Source organism: Eublepharis macularius, chromosome 15, assembly GCF_028583425.1.
Source record: "Eublepharis macularius isolate TG4126 chromosome 15, MPM_Emac_v1.0, whole genome shotgun sequence".
Lineage (NCBI taxonomy): Eukaryota > Metazoa > Chordata > Lepidosauria > Squamata > Eublepharidae > Eublepharis > Eublepharis macularius.
Genome location: NC_072804.1, coordinates 20,652,659 through 20,668,580, shown reverse-complemented (window position 1 = coordinate 20,668,580; position 15,922 = coordinate 20,652,659).

Below are 15,922 nucleotides of genomic sequence, written 5' to 3'. Positions count from 1 at the left end.
GTTCCTGAGTACTAGGCCACCAATCTGAAGAGAAGACGGAGCCTGCTTCCTCCCTAGGAATTGATTAGATTTCAGCCAACAGAGGCTAGGAGGGCTAGGATAGTTAGCCCTCCTTACTTTCAAACTGGAGACTGGGTTTTGATATGCAGGTGCGGGGGGCTGGTTCAAGCTCCAAATGACTCAATGACATCACTTCCAGTTGAAAACTGGAAGCTACAGCCCCAAACACAGCATTTGCCCTATGTTTGGGGCTAATTTGGCCCCAGAGACCCTGTAGCTTCCGGTTTTCAACTGCAACTGCATCATCGGGGCTTTAGGAGTGCAAGCATTTGCCATTCCACCATGTGTTGGCATTCTTAAGCAGGGCACACACCAGAAGCAATCAGCTGCAATCCAAATAGACCTTCTAACAGCCAAGCTCCTTTCCAGAAAGTGACTTCGGCAAAGAGAGGCTATAAGGGAGCCTCCCCCTGCCCCGAAGAAATCAGCTCAGAAATCTGGAATAATAGCTCAGCAACAAGCTCCCGAACGGAAATCCAGTTGAACTAGCTTTCATCATAGCTCCTGCCTGCTGCTTCTTCGACTGAGGTCTTTTCAGCCTTACCACAGTTGCTTGGAGCATACAGATCAAGCTAGGTAGCTGTGTTAGTGTGTCTGTAGCAGTAGAGAAGAGCAAGAGTCTAACAGCACCTATAAGACTAACGAAATTGGGCCAAAATGTATAAACATTTGTCAAATAAATGTTGGAAATGTGGGAAACACACAGGGACATTTTTTCATATGTGGTGGTCCTGTAAGGAGGTGCATAAGTATTGGATAACGGTGCATGCCTTGATACAAACTGTGTTACAAATTTCAATTGCTCTCAAACCAGAGAGTTTTTTGTTAAATTGTATGCCAGACATAAACAAAGAACAGATGTGCTTCACTATTCATGCAGTAACTGCAGCTAGAATTCTACTTGCGTCCTACTGGAAATGACGAGCAATACCTAAACAGGAGGAACTAATAGAGAAGATAATGGAAACTGCAGAAATGGACAAACTAACTTCCATGTTGAATGGACAAGTGGAAGATTTTTTTACACCTTGGAATCCCTTTTACGAATGGATAAAGAATAAATATACAGAATAAAATCCAACAAGATGGCAATACTGTATGAAATATCAGAACTTACAGTTATAATTGTATTGAGATGAATTAGAAGACTTGGAGAACTATAATGTTGATATAAGCAAGCCTACTGAAATTGTACTGAAAACTTTCTTGCTCCTTTTATCTTATACTTACTTTCTTTTCTTTTCTATCTGGAAAAATAATTAAAAAAACATATTTAAAAAAATAAGACTAACAAAATTGGTGGTAGGATATGAGCTTTTGTGAGTCACAGCTCCCTTCAGATAGAAGAATTTGTGGTGGGTTATCTGAAGAAGTGAGCTGTGACTCACGAAAGCTGGAGCATACACAAGGGCTTCCAAAAGGCTTCCCCCACTCTCCCAGTCCAAAATAACCAGCCTTCATGCCCCACAGAGTAACTGCATTTACTCCTCCCAGCATGCAGATTAAGTAGTTGCTTTGCTCCACCCAATAGCCTACATCCCCAAAGCTCTACCCTGCTCTTTAAACGAATACAGAATTCATACAGGTTGTAGGATAATTCATATTCCTCAGATATGATGCCCAACTCCTTGTTCCTGTTTTATGCATCACGGTTCATATAATGCACTTCCCATAGGATTGCCGATGGATCGGAAGCTGTGAATGGATCAGAATGCAGGCTCAGCTTTCCATCAAGGTCAGCCACAGGGAGCGCATAACTTCAGTGCCAGAACAGCTTCTTTGCTGGTTGGCAGTTTCTATGTTCAGATGTACGGAGATGGCATAAACAGCTTCCAGCGTTTTCCCTTTGAAATCCATACCTCTAAGAGAAATAAAGACTTATCCAGCAGCTTGGACATGGTTTCTGTGATGATACAATTGAAACAATCTCCAGAGTGCCATTTTTTCCTGTTTCTGAAATTTTACACCACTGAATGATAGACTCTGAATTTGGACGGCAGGCCAGAGATTCTTCCAGCTGCGCCAACAATAAAGCAACATTGATCTGAAGCCCATTGTAAGAATGGAGATGTCTCAGGATAAAATTCTCTTACTCGTTCCAGTTGGATTTCATCTGCCCTCGTTTCACTATTCATGCAGGTGCTTACAAGGAACTCAACAATGCTTCCACACATCAGTGGAATTTAGCTGAGCTCAGGTTCATACAAACTTAGAGACTATAATATTCCAGTGGGATGCCTACAAAATTTCTATGCAGGTGAAAGGGGAAATGTCTTGTGTCTAGGAGTGTGTAATCTGGATCCAGGATTCGTGGCGAAAAGCCAGATTTTTGCTGATCTGGCTAAATCCAGTTTTCCTGAATCAACTCAGAGAATCCCAGCTTTGATCCAGGAACCCAGATCCAGATCCCTGGCTAAATCCAGGTAAATCTGGGAAATGTGGCTTCATCCTCTGGCTGGCTTCTTCCTGGGCTTCTGCTTTTTCCCAAGAGGGGAGGAGGAGTGAGGCAGAGGCAGGAGGGAGAGGCAGGGAAGCAGGAAAGGGGAAGAGAGCGGCCAATCCGTGCAGGAGTTCTCCTTGTCTGCCTGGCTTCTGTAAGCGACATTGGTTCAGTTGCTACAGTGTCTCTTGCTTCAGTTTGGTTTGGATGGAATGATTTGTTTTGACTTGATTCTCTGATTTGATGTTGATCCCCTTGCTTCACTTTGGTTCTGGGGGGATTCCGTCCATTCCCTTGCTTCAGTTTAATTCTGTTGGGCTTCCTCATGCATTTTGGAGCATGCCTTTGGCCACTGTCAGTCTTGCCTCTGAGTGTTTATGCCTGAGAGCCTGCTTGGAAATATTTCCCCCCATAGGAAACAATGGAGAATTGCTGGGGACGCCTTCTTCGGGGTCTTCAGAATTGGAGTCCAAGGTCCAATCTTCTTGAAACTTGGGTGGTAGTTGTAGGACAGACAGGAGTAGGTTTTCTTCCAATTTTGTGGATTTTGCTTGAAAAATGACTCCACCAGCCCCTCCCCCAATAGCCCCAAGATAGTTTTTCCCATAAACAACATTAAACAAAAAAAAAGTGTATTTATTAGAGTGTTTGTTGTTTTTACCTTTTATAGTACACAATAACAAGCAATATAGAATTTAGAACAGAATTTCAGGGGAAATGGAAAGGATTTGTTTTAATACTTTGTTACATATTCTGTTTTCAATATTTTCTTTGCTGTTTAATGTTACTTTTTGTTATGTATTCTTTTTGTTTTGTTTTGTTTTTACAGTTCAATGATATTTTCTGTTTTAATAAAATAATGGGAGGGGGGAACCAAAGTGGGCAACAGTGTGACCATATAGTAAAAGAAATACAATAAACAATGAAACTGAACAATGCAATAGGATTAGGAATACAAAATTTAATGACATCGTGAACAGCAAACTGCCTAAGATGGCATCGTGTGAGCAATGCAGAATGTGGGATGGCAAATGGACAAGGCAACGCAGTGTCCGTTCCCTGCTTTCCTACAAAGGGGTTTTTCTGGACCATCCTGTCCCATTACAGATCAGTTCCGTTACAAGAATGGTCTTTTGAAGTCTACCAGGACAAATGGAAAGCCGCTGTGGGATGCAGAGCAGAGTCCCAGTCTCAACTGCATCTCAGTGGTGCATGTTACACTGCAAGTGCACTGCAGTGCATGTTGCACTGCAAGTTAAGAGTTTAAAAACCTGTTCTTTTTTAGACCAGCTGCTTTTGCCTCCATTCCTCAGCCTTTGAGTAGCCAAGCCTGGGGTCAGAGCCTGTGGCTTGGATTTGTGTATAGTGTATGACTCATGTGAGCAGTCTAGAAAATAATAACAGTAAACCACAACGATAGCAAACCCTCCAAAATTTCAGAAGTTGATAGAAAGCCATTAATGTTTCAAACTAATTATCGCTGCACTTTAACTCAGGATAATTTCAACAGGATATTATCTAAAAGCCAAGCAACAGACCCTTCTTATGATGGATCATAAACTCACCCTTTCACCGAAAAGTGACAAAAGTGATGTTTCTAATTGATATAATAGCACTTTTATTAATGATTCGTCTGGTTACTATTCCTTATTTTGGACAGCTATAATCAGGGCAATTATCTCTTTGACAGCTTAGACAGGTAGTTAGACAAGGAAAGACCCTTTAACAAGATTTAACTCCTATGAACCAATTTATCTTTCTGTAAATTTGTGTGTTCTAACAGATGGATCAAACTCAAAGCAGGCATTTGACTAAAACCATAAATCCACTTGTGTGACATTGCGTTTCTTTTTTTCCTGTCAGTAGCCAAAGACATTCGTACCTTTCTTGTAAGTCAACCAGAAGTAAACTCTTGAAATGTGATTTTACTAACAGGGTAATTCTATGCAGAGTTGCTCTAGTCTGTGCCCATTGATTTTAGTGTGAATGATCTATAGTTTTTAGAATGTTGCCTATGCACATTGCTTATCTGCTATTAAAAGAAGACAGATATAAATGCCTTTTGGGGGGGTGGTTAAAATAGCTTTTTATTAGTTTTCTCGTATAGGAAGAGGGGAGGACAAGGGAAAAGGTAGGGAGGGAATATCCAATATATATCATAGAGTCTGCTTGAGTTAGAATTCTACTTATCTATGTCCTTTCATCATAACACATCATCAAGCATTTAACTGTGATTATTAATAATACATTACAGTGGTGTCTTCATATAGTTACTACATTCAAGTCACTATATTTATTTTTAATCCATTCATAAAATGGTGTCCATGGGGCTGCAAAATCTTCTTCTATTTGTCCTTTCATTAATGAAGCTAGTTTGCCCATTTCTGCATTTTCCATTATCTTCACTATCAATTCTTCTTCTCGGGGTATTATTGCTCTTTTCTAGAAGGATGCCAATAGTGTTCTTGCTGCTGTTACTCCATGGATCATAAAATATTTCTGATCTTTTCCAATTTCTTCTGGTACACAATTTAACAAAAATATCTCAGGTTTAAAAGGGATTGTACATTGTAAAATTTGTTGTAACAGGTTATGCACCATTATCCAGAATTTGTGGACTTCATTACATGTCCACCGCCTTTTTGGGTTTTATGGAATATAATTTTGATGCACATAAATATTTTTGTTCTCATTAAAACTGGTGTGGCTTTACTCATGTGGCACTTTGTTCGACAGGATCTTCCTAAATGAACAGAAATTGAATAATGTTTTAATACTTCTATGTGTGTATATTGCCACTTGATAACTGATAAATTGATGTTCTGTGATTTTTTAGAATGTCCACAAACATTTCAGTAACTCAAAAGAACACAACTGTTATCAGCAGTGTGTTCACACTTCAGCTTCTGGGAAAAGAGCCGATTGTTAATTTGACTGAGATTTAAATTTCACAAAGGTCCCAAGGAAGGAGGAACTATATGGAGCATGCTAAGATCTAGAAAGCTACCTGGGAGCGGGTCATAAAGATGCCAGGGGGCAGAGCCCAGAGCAATGTCCAGCATCTCTGTGACACATCTATTTAATGTCTTTAAATAACTGGAAGTTAAGATTAAAGTAAGAAACTGAGAGCTAAACCACACAAGACGAATTACACAAGGACGTTCAAGTGAAGGGAGATGCAATGTTAGCTGGGAAGCGTAGTTTGAATTTCACCTCTCTCTACAGAGCTGGCAAAGATCGTTCCTCAAAGGGTTTGTTAATAATTGACAGAGCCTTTGGGGAGGCAAAGAGGAAATTAACAAACCCTCTAAAGAGGGATCTTTGCACACTCTGTAGAGAGGCGAAATTAACAAACCCTCTGAGGAGCAATTTTTGCAGGCTCTGGAGAGAGAGGTGAAATTCAAACTATGATTCGCGACTAACATTGCATCTCCCTTCACTTGAGTGTCCTCATGTAATTCGTCTCGTGGTTTAGCTCTGAGTCAATATTGTGTACTAGTTAGAGAGACTAGGATCTTGGAAACCCAGGTTCGAATCCCCACTCTGCCATGGAAGCATGCCCGATGACCTTAAGCCAGTCACACACTCTAAGCCTAACCTACCTCACAGGTTTGTTGTGAGAATGAAATGGAGGGGAGAAAAACAACATAACCCCTTTGAGTCCTCATTAGGGATAAAGGTGGGGTACAAATGAAGTAAATAAATAAAGGCATCAAACATTCTCAAAGAAACATTATAAAATAGGTATAGCAAAGGCACAGTATTATAGAACCGGTATAGCAAAGAAATAATAATGATCCATATACCTATTGAAAGTAAAAGGTACTATTCAATATGTAATGGAAATATTTATAAAAGGAGTCATGCCCTAAAATGATTGGCTACCTTTTTCACGAGTAACATTGTTAACCGCTTAGTTTGTAATCTCTAAGTGACTTTTACATATGGAGGAACTTCAAAATAAATGTCCTACAAAAGCCTTTGGGATTAGATGTGCTTCAATAAACGAAGCCTCCAACTTATTTTGTTGTCAACAGAATCTTAAAGGAAAAATGAAATTTTCTATTGGGAAGAAAAATGCAAGGGAGCAACTTCCCCTTCCTGACTCTTCTTTCACTCTGAGGCCGTGTGGCTTCGTACGCCTGGCTTTACGCAAGGAGACGATAAAGGATTTTCAACTATCTGCCTACATATGATGGAGTAACACAAAAGTCACAAATGATTGTGCTCTCCCACAATTGCACATTGAGCCCTGCCTTGAGTCCTCAGGTGGGCCCTGCAACAATAACTTGAAAGCTGGAGCACCCACATGCGCCCCTTTGACATAACGGTCAAGACAAGGGGCACTTGCCATGGCCTGCAATGAAGCCTTTCCTTGCTGCAGTTCACAACACAAGGCCTCTGGGACACTGCAGTTGGGGGGGGGCACAGTGAACTTGCTTAGGCTTCAAATTGTACCTGATCTTACTCAAATTGCACCTGGATGCTACAGCACATTGGCTGGCCTGCTGCCAACCACCAAGTAGGCCTTGGATATTTCTTGGAATTACAACTAGGGCTGCCAGTCCCCCACTGGGGGTGGGGGATTCCCTGCTCCTATCTCCCAACCTCTCTCCCACTTACCTGGCCGGCAGGGGAGGCACAGGTCTCCTGGGGGCGCACTTCCAGGTGGTGTGGCGTGCTGGCCAGATTGAGCCACTGTGGAGCATGGGCACGTAGCAGCCTGACCCTGCAGCGGAGGGCTCCTGGGGGTGGCGGCAGCACATGTGATGATGTCACTTCCTGGAAGTGATGTCATTGCATGGGCCCAGGAGCACACACATGGCAGACAACAGAGCAGGTAGGTGCCAGGGCCTCCACCTCCCACCAGGAGGACAGGGGGACCTTGCAACCCTAATTACAACTGATCTCCAGAGGACAGGCAGCAGTTCCCCTGGAGAAAATGGCTGTTTTGGAAGGGAAATTTTATGGCATTATACTCAGCTGAGGTCCCTCTCTCCCCAAACACCTCCTTCCCCAGGATTCACCCCCAAATCTCCTGGAGTTTGCACCACTACTATCTGCATAGTCTTTGTGAGGAAGAGCATTCTCTAAACCAGGGGAAAGACTCCAGGCTTTGGCTGCTGCAAATTGGGGCTCTGGGCGAGGTCCCCCTAGAAGAGGTCTCCAGTCTTGTTGAGCCTGTGAGCACTTTAGGTGTTTTAAGAAACGGTAATGAGTGCCACCACCATATGGCTGCCATGAGAGGCAGGATCGATCACAACACGGCTACCAGGAGATGAATCACAAAATACTAGGAGACCCCAAGCCGAGCAGCCTCCTATGGTGAAGACAGCTATTTCTCAATGGGTGCTTCCTGAAGACCCAAAGGCGATGCCTCCCGAGGTCTTCTGAAACATCTCTTCACTCAAGTGAGGTGGAAGAAAGCCAGGATTGGTTCTTTGCTTTAGGGAGATGTTTGGTGGAAGGAGGAAGTGGGCCATGGCACCCACAGCAGCCACATTGGGGATCATTTACTTACTTGTTAACTAAAACAGGGTTGCACCTACCTGTAACTGTTGTTCAGAGAGTGTTCTTCTGTGCAGGCACACATAGGAACAGTGCATGCGCTGGCCTGCGTTTGTGCTGTTCCCATGTGGAACTGCACGGAAGACACAATGATGAACTAACTAACCAACCAACTAACCTACCTACCTACCTACTTACCTACCTACCTACCTACCTACAAGATTTTTGCCCCACTTTTCTACCCTCACAGGGCCACCAGGGCTAACAAATTAAATTAAACTCTCATCTTAGAAGCCATTAAAACAAACACATAAATGCATCATTAAAACATTTTAAAACCAGAATTTAATATAAACACAAAGATAAAAACAACAGTTGCAAACAATGGAGAGGGAGGATGGATCACCGAGGGGATGCCAAGCAAAACCGTCCTCACCCACTGGCAGAAGATGGCGACAGAAGGGGACAGGCAAATCTCTGTGGGGAGAGAATTACAGAGTTTGGGTGCCACTACTGAGAAGACCCTCCACTGGGTTGCCACCCCCTAATCTCAGAAGGCAGGGGCAGCCAAAACAGACCTTCGAAGATGACTGCTGTGGTCAGGTAGGCTCATAAGGGTCCTTCGGGTATGTTGGTCCCAAACCATACATGGCCTTAAATGTCTGCACCACGACGTTGAATTGTGCCTGGAAACAGATTGGGAGCCAGTATAGATGAGCCAAGACAGGAGTGATAATGTCCTTACAACCCACTCCACTCAACATCTTGGGTGCAGCATTCTGCACCCACTGAAGTTTCCAAACTCTTTTTAAGGGCAGCCCCCCCCCAGCTCTTTCCTGCCCAGGAAAGGCCACAGCTGGATGTCCAGTCAAAGCTGGCAAAAGGCACCCCTGGCCACAGCTGCCACAGCTGTTCATCCAGCAGCAAGCCTGGCTCCGAAAGCACCCCCAACTACAGACCTGTTCCTCCAAGGGGAGTGCAACCACACCCAGAATGGGTGACACCTCAAATCCTTCCACTCACCCATAGGGCTTCTATCTTGCCAGGATTAAATTTTCTCTATCTAGAATGAGGCTAGTCAGAGGCACTGGAGTTTTCTCCAATGTTAATTAAAGCTGAATGAAAGAGTCCACGGTTCTGAATGGTTAATGAGGTAGAATTTCATTTTGCCTCCCTCTGGATAAGTCATATGTTTGATCCTACACATGCCCTGTGATCAGACTACAGAGATCAGTTCCCCCAAAGACAACATCAGTTTCCAAGGGTGGACTTTATGAAGGCTTGCCTACCAATGGCTGGCACCCATTGGGAGACGGGGAGGATTCTCAAAAGACATCATGACATCATTTCCTGTGGAAACTGGTAATGGCATCACATTGCTCTAAGGATCGCAGGAAATTCTATGGTAAAACCATAATGCTTCCAGTGATTCCTAGAGCAGCATAACATCACTTCTGGGCTTCCCCTGGAAGTGACATCACGCTGCCACACCAATGGTGATTTTTAATTCATTTTTCTCCCACTTACTGACAAAGCGACAACAGAAAATAGCCTGGCAATCCTAACTCTATGACACCAGGTCCCTACAGATCTCCCTCCCCAAACTCTGCCCTTCCCAGGCTCTGTTCCCAAATCTCCAGGAATCTCCCGAGTTGGAGTTCGCAACCCTATGATTATTTCAAGGAGCACAGATGAATGTGACATAAGTGAGTGCGCGAATATTTTCACAACAATTGAACAGATGTGGTACTGCTGGAAAAATTCACAAAACCTGAGTCATTTTGGCCCTGGTGTCAATACCATGGTACTAAATCAGTGGAGGACACCAGCCCTGCCACATCAGAACTGCTTGACTTCCCCAGCTATTTTTTTCCTTTTTGCAAAAGGAGGCTGGAAATATGAACCACGTTGATAATCTGATTAGCGTGCAAACTCCTGCCAGAACTAAGCAACACTTAAACTCAGAATTTTTTAGTCACAGCTCCTCATTAAAAAGAGCAAGAGAGCACAAGCCCTCAGTTACAAATATCGGCCAAAAATAACTGAAGACATAAAAACGCACAGTAGACTTCAGTCTCTCGTTTGAGTCATCTTGACTTCACTTGATTTCACTCTCCGCTTCCTGCCACCAGCTTTTCGTCCTTTTTTTCACCTTCTTTAGTAATGAATGGCTCACACCTCTGCATCTTTCTTTTCCAGAGCCATATTGCTGATGGAAGCAAGGGAGAAATTGCTTGAAAGCTGACCAGGGAAACAGGACCGGGAAAGTTGGGGCGATTTGTGATACCTCCCCTCTCCGATGCCTGTTTCCCTTTGGAAATGCAAAGGGGGGTATACCTTTGTGACATCAGCAGCCATTAGTCCAATCCCTACCTTCATTTTAGATCTGTTTGCATTTCTAGCAATTATCATCCTGTGCAGAAGAATGGGGGAATTGACTGTCATGCAAAGGAGGCCTGGCTATAGGGACAGTGAAATAGTGGCCGTGCCAGTTGGAAATAAGGGAGAAACACTTTAATTTGGCAACCTAGTTTGGAACTACATGGACTTCAGTAGAACTCTCTCGGAGTCCAGATCTCTGCCAAACCTCTGCCAAGTTGTTGGGTGAGAGGGCCGTTTCCAGAAGAGAAGCAAATGTATGTTTTTCAGCTCAGCCAAGTAACGATGTTTTCAGAGTTATTTTTTTAAAGCACAGTTCTATTTTTCTCCTGCATTTCATGAGCTTTAAGGGAATGCTGACTCACAAGTCAAGAAGGAAAAATACAAAGTAATTGGAGGAGACATTTAAAGCAATATTGTTGGTATCCACTTCCGTACTGGGCTGAGTTTCTGGAACCCCTGAGGGTTCTTTTCTTATTGAGGTTGGTGGTAGCTTCAGTTGCCACACCCACAAACACAGCCATAAACACACACACACACACACACACACACACACACACTTACACAAAGAAATAAGATCTTGTCTTGGGTAGCTGAACTTTCCCAGATGCCGTATTAGGAGGCTTTGCTTGCCATGGCTTAGGGTAAGTTAACAAAAGAATTCAGGACCACCTAACGACACCCACTTCAAAAGTGAACACTCATATATGCAATACAATTACAATTTGCCAAATTACATGCAATTCATACAGTATTCAAAATCCATTCACAATGCAAAGTTATATTAATACATACAGTCTTTGTGACAAGACCCGAAAGTGCTCAGTGCTGGTATAACAAGTAGTCCATAACCACAGCTAAATACACGAATCCATAAACAGAATAACTCAGTCCAATGAAATTCAATGCAACAATATAGCTGGCCATAAATCATGTAGAATTATCCCTCTGACGGGAAACCGGTGCAGAGTCCCGTTTCTGGAATCTCTTTCTCAAAGATGGTATATGTGCACTCCAATGTATCCTTCATCCACTTCTGACTTGCACTTAAGCCCTCAGTAACATAATGTCCGGTGCTGAGTCAAGCAAAGGCAATCTAAACTCCCCTCTGTCTGGAGATCACGGGGCTCGGCCACCGGCCATGTGACCATTTTTAAGAGGTGCCAGAACTTGGCGAAAATGGTCACATGGCCAGCAGCCCCGCCCCCTGATCTCCAGGCAATCTAAACTCCCCTCTGTCTGGAGATCAGGGGGCAAGGCCACTGGCCATGTGACCATTTTTAACAGATGCTGGAACTCGGTTCTACTGCATTCCCACTGAAAAAAAGCCCTGATTATAATAATAAGGCAAACAATTCTGTGAATTTTGAGTTCTCTAGCCCCTTTCATTGCAGATATATGAGGGGAAAGGCATATCTCTGCAATGGAAGGGGCTACCTTTTTTAATTACCTTTTTAAAATGAGGCGAGGCTGGGAATTCACAAAACCTCTTAATTTTGGTATAACAATATGAAACTGAATTTTTCATTCTTCTAAACAATTGAAAAAGCTTGAGTAGCCCAGGGAAAAAGGGGTGGCCACTGCTGGGGAACCAGGAAAGGGAAACTGCAGGCCAACCTGCTATGTGGAAGCCCCATTGCTGCTGTGATTTATCAGCATCTGCACCCGCAACATGGAAACTACACAAGCCTCTACCTCTGTGGAAAACACCAGTGTCAGCAGAAGGTAAGGCTGGGTATCTCCAGGGGAGCAGAGGCTGTAGCGGGCCTACCATCCAGCCCCACCTCCATCTCCCCTGGAGCATATGGACTCTTGTGCTGTCATCTCCCATTCACATCTCCACTAGGAGACTTCGCTGCAATCCCCAGCCATTCATTTCTCTAATCTACAGAATGAGCAGAGCTCTCTAGAAATAAAAGCTTTTGACTTAAGAATCTCTTCCTCTATTTGTAGATATTTTGCTTGTTTATTTATTACATTTATATTCTGCTCTTCTCCTCTATTTACATGACTAGGAGCAAAATTCTACCAGGAGGGCCCAGAAATACTTATAGCTGGCTCAAAAATAATTAGATATCTTAAACTGATGAATCCTTCGGTGCTTGGGCAGTGAAACCTAGGAAGCTGATTGATTTTGCTGGCGTGTTATTATGGAGTGTCCATGATCATTCCAACCGCTTAGGGAAGGGAGGTGTTTAAAGTACTATGCTCATTCAGTCCAGCTTCTATGAGAAGAGATTTGGTTGGGATTAAAAGTTCATATGAGCCACACGAAACAAAAACTATGTGGCAAGCTCTAGTGGGGTGGAGGAGCCTTGCCAGGTCTCTTGGGGGCGAAACTGGGGAGTGTTATTTCTGGCGCAATGTGGTGTTATTTCTGGCGCAATGCGAGGTGCTCTGGAGGACACGCAAAAGAGTATCCTATGAAGTGTGAAACTTAAACTGAAGACCACATTCTGCCAAGGTGACACACACACATATATATAAGAACACCAAATTGCAATTGTGAAAGTGAAAACACTTTTGGAGACCCAAGTTCAAGGCCCCACTGAGCCATACGGCTCATTGACTGATCTTGTGCCTACCTCACAGGGTTGTTGTGGGGACAGAGTGGTGGCAGGGGGAAACAGGTATGAGGCCCAGAGTTTCTTGGAGTATGCAATGGGATAAAAATTGGTGTTTCTTCTTTATAGTCCTCCCCATCGAAAAATAGCCAAATGCTTTAGCCATTCTTCTTACAGAACAATTTCTAATGTTCTGCTTGTTTTAGTTGCTATCTTCTGCATCTTTCCAAGCCCAACAGCATTCTTCTTTAGGCAGAGCAACAAACTGTATTCTAAGAGTTTCTGTGCAACATGCATGCAGAGATTATTATACAATAATTTCTTTCCTAATAATCCCTAACACACACTAGTTAATTTCCCACAAGTTACGCAGGGGATCTGTTCAGCATGAATGGAAAGGGAAGGCTAGCAAAGATCATTGCATTAGAAAACAAAACATTAAGCATAAAATGGAAGTGTGGGATAGAGACAACATGTTTTTAGTGCTGAACAGGGAAGCCTGCAGCGATCTCAAACAATTCTGGATATTGCTGGAAAGTTTGTTATTTTGAAAGTTATTTTCCAACCCTTTGCCAAGACTGAAACATTGGGAGTTATCAAGAGAGGCATATTTTTCATGAAATTCAACTCTCCTAAAGATAAATTAATGTTGGGTCAGAGCTGGCTGCCCCAGGCCAGAGTCATCTCAACACGATGGAAGCAAAACAGTGATCTGCTCGGTTTCAGTTAATGAGCAGTGTTTCTGTGGTATCCTTTTCATTTTACGGGGGCTTTGCTCCTCTCTGAAGATGGGAGTCTCGATATCGTAACACGGCAAAGCATAAATACAAAACATGATCTTTAAAATGCAGACTCAGCAGGTAAATTATAATAGCCAATAACACACACTCTTTCCCCCACTTTTTACTTTATGATTGATTTTCCATTAAAAATTCCCTACTGGGAGAGCCAAACCAACATAACATATTGCTGTGGTTTTCTCCTAAAATGTAGCTCATCTTAAGAGCTTTGTTTCACCTCATCTTCTGCACTGTGGCTAGCAATGGTGCCCCCCCGCCTCCAATCTACCTGGAGAGTGTGTTCCTTACTGAAAATGGAGCCTTGCTCACAGATGGGATACTGGGTGGGGCACAAACACTCAGAGTCTCTCTACACAAGACATCTTCACCTGCCAGAAGGGGAGGTGAAATTGACAGAGCCTTCCGGGAGAAGTTGAAATAAACAAACCCTCTGAGGAGCGATCTCTGTCGGCTCTAGAGAGATAAAACTGACAGAGCCTTCTGATCTTTTAAAACTTGGCTTCCCGGCTAACGTTGCATCTCCCTTTACTTGAGTATCCTCATGTAATTTGTCTCGTGTAGAGAGACTCTCAGACATCCCATCCAGGCAGTGCTCATTGTGAATGCAGAGTGGGTGAGATTGTTGGCACTATTGTCTTTCATTAAGCTGCACCACAGGAGATCAGATAGCTGAATCCAGTTCCCTGTTACTCTCATCATACAAAACAATGGGAGGCATTGCCCGTAGTCTCACGAGGGCTCTAGGCTTGCAGTCTTGGTTGCCAGTGGGGCTGTTTAGGGGCGGGTGCCTTACTGCCTGTGAAAGCAAGTCATAACCATGAGGGCCCTGCTCAGTTCTTCACCTTGGCTGTGCGAAGGTTCCTGTAACAGGATTCCTGCCATACAATTAACAAGCACAGCTTTCAAATGCTTTGTTGCCTCTGTTTTGTCCCCCCCCCTTTTTTTTCTTTTGCAGATTGAGAAATGCTGGATATGTTGGGCCACTGTAGATGCACATTGTCTTACTATGCATTGGCTGTAGGCTCAGCATCCCCCGGACCAGATTCAGTTTAGAAAATAATTTGTAAACCTCTGGATTTATTCAGATCTTCCTAGTTCCATCAGCAGTGGTAATGTTGTCACCCACTGGTGAATGTTTTAAATCTCATGTTCCCAGTGAAAATGTAGACCAGGTGAAATACATTAGGCCTTGCGTGTGAGCCTGGTATATACAGAATCTCTGGTCTATTTATTTATTTTCATCATCTGTACCCTGTCTTTTTCCACAACGGGGAGCCAAAGGGACTTAAATCATTCTCTATTTTATCCCCCCAATAGCCTGGAAAGTAGGTTAGGCTGAGTGTGTGTGCCTGCCGCAAGGTCACCACAAGTTTCCATGGCAAAGGAGAGGTTTGAGCCTGGGTCTCCCAGATCCTAGTCTAGCATTCTAACTGGTGCAGTCTACCTAGCCCAGTACTGTCTGACTCACCATTGCTCTCAGGCAGAGATCTTTCCCAGCCCTGTGACTTGAGCGGAGACAAGGATTGACCCAGAGACCTTCTGGAGGCAAAAAGGCAACAAAAGCCTTTAAAAGCTGTGCTTGTTAATTGTATAGCAAAACAAACAGAAACACCTCTGTAAACCTCCTTTGTTTTGCTAGTCTATTACTGTGTGTGTTATGTGCTGTCAAGCTGCCTCCAATCCATGGCGATCCAATGAATGAAAGACCTCCAAAACGTCTTATCATTAAGACTTTCTCAGATCCTGCAAACTGGAGGATGCCGCTTCTGTTATTGAGTCAAGACATCTCGTTTTAGATCCTTCCACTTTCCCAAGCATTACTTACTTTTCCACAGAATCTTGTCTTTTCATGATGTGACCAAAGTACAATAGCCTCGGTCTTGTCATTTCAGTTTCTAGGGAGAATACAGACTTGATTTGATCTAGTACTCACTTATTTGTCTCTCCTCCAGCACCACATTTCTAATGAATCAATTTTCTTTCTTCACTGTCCAGCTTTCTTCTGTCCAGCTTTCACATCCATACGTAGCAATGGGAAATACCATAGTTTGGATTATCTTGATCTTGGTTCCCAGAGAGACATCTTTATCTTTAAGGGTCTTATCTAAGTCTCTTTTTCTATTGTGCTTGTTAATTGTATGGCAGGAATCTCATCACAGGAACCTTAGCAC